General features: G+C 30.3%; 1 long non-coding RNA gene across 1 annotated transcript; it reads left to right on the top strand.

Annotated features, from left to right (window-relative positions):
• The first annotated feature begins 4,429 nt into the window (after nucleotides 1–4,429).
• On the top strand, nucleotides 4,430–6,650 carry LOC111639031. The gene is made up of 3 exons (XR_002758996.1): nucleotides 4,430–4,540; nucleotides 4,622–4,806; nucleotides 6,393–6,650. It is a non-coding gene; the product is annotated as an uncharacterized LOC111639031 (long non-coding RNA).

The raw sequence follows: 6,650 nt of genomic DNA, 5'->3' as shown, positions 1-6,650 counted from the left end.
TTTCTCTACGGACGTCTACCTTCTATGGCAAGTCATTGTTATCGCTGACTGCCTGGAATCTTGTGAAATCGCCCTTTTTATGCGTAAGTTTCTTCCAATAGAAATTTTGGGTTTGTATCAGCTGATGGGACTATTAGTTAATGTGTTAGACGTCCAGATGTTCGTCAAAATTAGAGATAAGCTCTTGTGATAGGAAGTTCGATTATCCTTTTTGACAGAAAAGTGACAAATGTGTCATTTTTGCCGCTAAAATATTAACTAATTGAATATATCTTTAAGTGATTATATAAAATGACTCTACTCTTGGATTTTCACACTAATACCTGTACTTTATTGCAAATAAAATTACATAGTAGTAATATAAATATTAATAATAAAATTCATATTTTAGAACGTGATGAAGTAATAGGTAAATTAGAATGTTCGTAAATTCAAAATTCTATAGGTGAAACCAAGGAAAAGTTAAAAAGTTAGGTTTGCTGTGCATATTGATGCAGTTAAATTAATTTTCAATCAACAGTAAGTAGTGAGTTCAATTTAATTGTAACGGAAACAAGGACACGTTAATGGTAAAACAGTTCCAGAAGTAATAAAACGTAAATTGTATAAACATCTCGAAATCACAAATATTCCAGATGAGTATAGGATCGATGATATTACTGGTCTATAAATGGATAAAAATTGATTACCGTCTTTTTATATAAATAAATAGATACAACTGTAATTTAAAAAATATATATATTTAAGTGTTTTAAATGTTTAAAACTTTAAAAAAACATTACTTACGAGATGATCATTAATGTAATAGGTATCGTTAGTCCAGTGCTTAATAAACTATGATGTATTGCTTTTTGGAAATATGTATATATTACGAGGTCGGGAGACGGTGGTATTTGCTTTACATTATCCTTGGAATCCTTGGAATATCTGTTTTGTGTCGACGATTACAACTTTATATTCCAACAAAGTAATGGGAAGACCGTTTAGCCACTGGTGGGCAAGCGGTCTTCGTACCCCGAACACTGGGAATTCGGTCGTGGGTTCGAGCCTCTCTCGGACAAGCTGGCCACGTACAGAAGTGGATTTTCTCCCTCATTTGTAACGCCTAAATAGGGCCAGTTTCCCTTAAAAAGAAATCCCGGAAGGCTAATCCCCCTAGGCAAATCGCCCAAGCGTTGCATTGCCATAACTTAACAGAATTGTACGTTACTGATTTTTAAGAATTTTCAAGTTTAAATTATCGAATTATATTATCTTTACTATTATTTCTGTAAAAATATTTTAAATTTTAATCAGATACCATAATAAGAACATTTAATTAAACTTTTGAAAACTAATTAAATTTTTTTTTATTATATAACGAAATTCTACAATAACAGTATATTACAAGGAAGGTTTTGTTCTGTCTTTTGTTTATAAAAGAGTACAATAGATAAGTTACTCGGACAGTAATTCGGTTATGGGATATATTCACTACTGTTATAAATATAAGCGCATATTAATAATTTATTCAATGAATTTATAACATTCCAGAAAAAGACCCATCGAAACTAAATGGCGGACAACCTTAAATGTGAAAAAAATACAATACGGCTTAATTAATAGCTTCTAAACTTTATTCTTTTAATTTTACAAATGAATAATATTTTAAACGTCTTTGAAACGAAAATAAATTATATTATTCAACTATTTATAAGACATTTTCTTTAAATAATACCTCTTCTGTATTGGAAATCTTTATCTTTATAGAATTCATTGGTCTCGTCTCGAACTTTCAGTAAAAATGTTTTTTAATTTTAAATTACGAATTTGAATAAATAATACATTTTAATGATTATAATTTACATGTTAAACTAAGGATGCATCTCGAGGACAAGCGACTAACCAAGCCAATGACATTCCTTTATGATAATACAGGGTTAAATAATTTGGCACTAATTATTTAACGTCAGATGAGGTTACCAATTCAAATCAAACATAAACCGATTCTTTTGAAGAACTTTTATACTTTTTCGTTCTAACGTATAACCTAATGTCTTCACTTTTATGTCATTGTTGTCTTGCTCTTTACGTATATTCGTTAATTTTGGGAATCGATAGTAATTGTCCTTCGGGACTTTCCAAGCCACTTGTAAACATTCTTCGTCTCTCATTTTGTCGTCCGGGTGTCCTTCGCCCAGTCGGTCTCCTGTTGATGTCGTATACACAGTCGACCCCCCTATAACACTGTTGATAATTCCGTTTTATATGAATTCCATGTTGTAAAAGTCACTTAGATTTTACAAATACGTGACCTGTTCACAGCTCGGCACACGTATTTGTAAAATCTAAGTGACTCGTACAACATGGAATTCATATAAAACAAAATTATCAACAGTGTTATAGGGGGTCGACTGTAGTTTTCTTTTTATCTGACATTCTAGATCAGGGGTGTCCAACCCGCGTCCGGCGGGCCGCATGCGGCCCAAGGCAACTTCCAATGCGGCCCAATAAACGTGTAAACAAAACCGACAAATGTTTTAATTTTTTTATTATTTATTTATTTCAACGGCATAAACTCAAAAAAAAAAGTTTCACAAAGCCGTTTATTCATATTTTATTTTTGAGTGGAAAGAAAATATTTTCAAATACTTGGAGATGTGTGAATGCGGAAGGATTACTAAATAAAGCTGGAGTTGTGACTCAAAGGATTATAGACCCAAATTTGGGAAAAGGAAGGAAAGATGAGAAAGGACAAAACATGTAGTAATGAGAAACGTTAAATAGATCTTCTGTTAAGCAAATATGGAGCCGTAATTTTTCAACCTTTTTCACTTCTTTATCTTTTGTCCTTTGCCTCTTTTTCCCCGCACTTGGGTCTATAATCCTTTGATTCACAACTCCAGCTTTATTTAGTATTTCTTCCAACGTTGCAAGATTTGGCTACATTGGGCCAAATGTGGCTACTTTTTTTTTGCTTGACGTAAAAAATATCATTTGGCGCTTTGGCTACTTTTTCGGCTACATATTATTTATAATTATATTAATTGAATAAAAATGCACTTTAAAATGGTGTTTCGTCGCTTTTTATTAATTAGAGACCCAAATAAAACAAATATTTGTGTTTTTCAAATAAATTTTCTTTAGTCTCTTTTATAATAAATGAATTTATCTATTTCTAAGTAAAAATTGAAAGTGTCTGTAGAAGTAATTTTTTAAAATATCTTTTTTTCTTGATAAAGTTTTAATACAGTACTTATTATTATAATCTAGACATGTTAATTTTTAAATATACTTGTATATTGGGCCACGAGTATATATTATATATACTTGTGGCCCAAAACTCCTTGACTTCTTCTAAATGCGGCCCAGAAAAACAAAAAGGTTGGACACCCCTGTTCTAGATGATATCTTTGGTGTATTCTTGAATTTATGGCTTGTTTCGCTAAGGTTTTATCAAATAATTTAAACAGTTATAATATAGTTGTACGCTTTATACAGCTGGATAAACGAAACAATTACATCTCAATTCCCTCCTACCAAAAAGCTTTCTTACTTCCTTCATTCTACTTTAACACTTTTATATATTTGTGAGTGTCTACTTATCTTTATATTTTGTGGTGTAGATGTAAAAATAACCAAATATTGTCTTTGAAAAATTTAACGACACACAGCATGAAGACATATAAATTTTATTGATTAGAAGAATAAAACATGAATACTAACGATTTTTGCTTTAACACGTTCAATAATTTTAACAAATAGGCCTAAATACTTAAAGCACAAAAACTCTTTTACACAAAATATCACAAGTACATAATTTTAAACATTTTTAAAATTAATTTTCTTAAATTTAAACAACACACAGATCAACTCCATTGTTTCAGAATAATGTAAGAAAGTTGTAAAGAGATTCAAAGAATAAGCCATAAACCGTTTACGCTTTCATGGTTATAACAATCAATATAAATCTAGAGAAAATCTGCAAACAAAATTTTAAAAGCATTCGATCGTTGCCAAAATAAATTGCAGGTTGCCTCCAGATTTACATAAACTTCAGAATTCTCCTGTGACGAAATTCTTGTTGGAAAGATAAAATATGTTTTATAAACACGATTCTGTCGGTGGTTTTTTAAAAGATTTTTTTTTTAATGCACCAAGCAACTTTCTAATAAATTCTTATTTAACAGCGTAACTGATTCAACACATTTCTTCTAACAGGTTTACTTCATAAACAGAAATTTTTATAATATTCAAGGAGAAAAATAATAAAGAAGAAGAAAATTGGCATTCTCTGAAGTTTCTCCTGAAAGAATATTATTTAAAATTAAAATGTAAAAATTTGTTGTTATTTTTAATTTATTTCATATCCATTTTTCTGTAAATAATAAACACATTTCGATTACATTCAAAGAATTGTTCCTCATCCAATGTACGAACAAACGGCCTATGCTTGGCCAATGTTTACCATAGATCAACCGATCTGTGTTACCCAAACTGGAGTAACGGAGACTCCTGGGATATTAAATTAGTTTCGAAGAATTGCCCTAGTGTTCACAATGTTGGTTTATTTTATAAGTTTTTTTAAAATCATTATTTGTGTTACATCAAAATATAATATAAACACTTTGAATTACTTTAGAAAACCAGTTTACGTGCTTAGTTATGGACACACAGTCACATTCATATACTCTTTATATGTATGGTGGTATGCAGACGTCACTTGATTTTGATGAAATTCGATGGTTTGGAAACTCGAGCGCAGCCATAGATGCTGTGTATTTAACTTTTATGTAGCACAATCCACGATATTATAATTTTTCGAACGTATGTATTATTACTATTCTAATTATAAGAAAACCCTCTTAACTCAGGCACGTAATCTCGTTCATAGACTATACAGTGAAAAACTCTTACAGCATAGCAATAACCGTACCATTGTATTAATTGTAATTTCAATACGAAATTTTCTATTATTAATACAGTAAAGCTTATTTAAGAACAATAACCACTGGAAGCTTCTGTTATGGCAAGTTTTGTTATTTACAGTACTAAATTAATTGAAATAGACTGTGGGCGTAACAGAATTGTTGTATCACCACAGCTACTTTCCAGAGACGAAACTACCGTGTTAGCAAAGATAATATTACGGTGGTCTGTAACTGCGTTCATACAAAATCTCCGTTACTTCGAAATCGTAAATTACACTTAATTATTCAGAATAAAGCTGTTTTTGCATCGAGTTACGCGGCATTAATCGACGTTTTAAAATACAAATAAATATCGGCGTGCCGATTGCATCTAATTCCGCAAGTTACCACTGGTTTTTAGAGGAAATAGATACAAAATATGGGAAATAAATGATTAATGAAACAATTATTAAAACACCCTTTCGCATATACTAAATGGCATTAGTGACAGATAAGTGTAGAAAATGTAGAAAACCAGAAAGACTGAAACATTTCTCTAAGTGTAATTTTGTTTTCTATTTTTATACTCTAAATCTCTAACAGTATTTTGTAAGACAATAAAGATTTCCGATTAGTGTTTATGACAGGACTTCGCAGCATTAGACTCCGTTGGAATTGTTCATTGGTATGAGTGGCATTTTGTGTGAACCTTTGCCTGTTTTAAAAGTGATTGACATAAACGTGCTAAATCGACTAACCTGTATCAGAGAAACGTAAGGAATTAAAATTCACATAATACTTTACATACCTTATTAAATATCGATCACTCTACTTTCTTCGTTTCAAACATGGACACATGACAGATGGTAACTTGAGAAGAAAATGCAAGAAAATGTCCATGCACTTTGTAGTTTCCTGCAAACAGTATAAAGATTAATTTAAAAAATTTCAAAAATAAAATTTTACAATTATTTCGATTACAAAAACTATTTCATATGATTGGATATTTAATCATGTGATTTTGTAGACTGAATTTAACGCTATAAATATATTCAGTAGTGTCGATAGATAATATAATTTTTCACAATATCGAATTGTTGGATGACTAAGAATGCTGAACTGTCCTCAAAATTCATATATTAAAATATAATAATTATTGTTTAATTTATCCCACTCAGTGTATATGATAATTTTTGATTTAAAATATTATATAGTTATAATAATCTGACTGAGGATAACTTTCAAAACGTCAAATATTTAGTTATGTTTTAAAATGATGTCTTTTATTTAATGCTTAGTGAAAACGTAAGATATTTTCTCCCGTATTTAAAAGACAATAGCAGATTTATAGTTAGTTTAATTAATTAACAAACTCAAATATCTAACTGCAATCTCAACACTAGCAATGTATAAAAATATATTCAAGTTTCATAAATATTCCTATATTATAATCAAATTAATACTGTAATAAAATTAATAATATGTACTTTTATTATGATTTAGTAAACATTCCATCGAACCATAAAAGAGAGGTGTCTCTGCTATATTTTCAGCAATAGGCTCACATCCCGACACTTCAGTTGATGGCTCAATTTCGAAACCTACCGATGATGGCCTATACTATGGCACTTGCGTCGGCGTCCATTGTTTGATTTTTCTGTCATTTGTTTTTTTTTAACACTTCTAATGCTGTGTTATATCAGGACACCTTTGGCCAAGTACAGTTTTCAAGCATTTGTACTGGCGACCCATATCTATTTA

The sequence above is a fragment of the Centruroides sculpturatus genome, unplaced genomic scaffold, assembly GCF_000671375.1.
Source record: "Centruroides sculpturatus isolate CEXI.00-Female unplaced genomic scaffold, Cexi_2.0 scaffold1200, whole genome shotgun sequence".
Lineage (NCBI taxonomy): Eukaryota > Metazoa > Arthropoda > Arachnida > Scorpiones > Buthidae > Centruroides > Centruroides sculpturatus.
The sequence above is the reverse complement of the archived record's forward strand: the minus strand, read 5'-3'. Positions and strand labels throughout refer to the sequence as shown.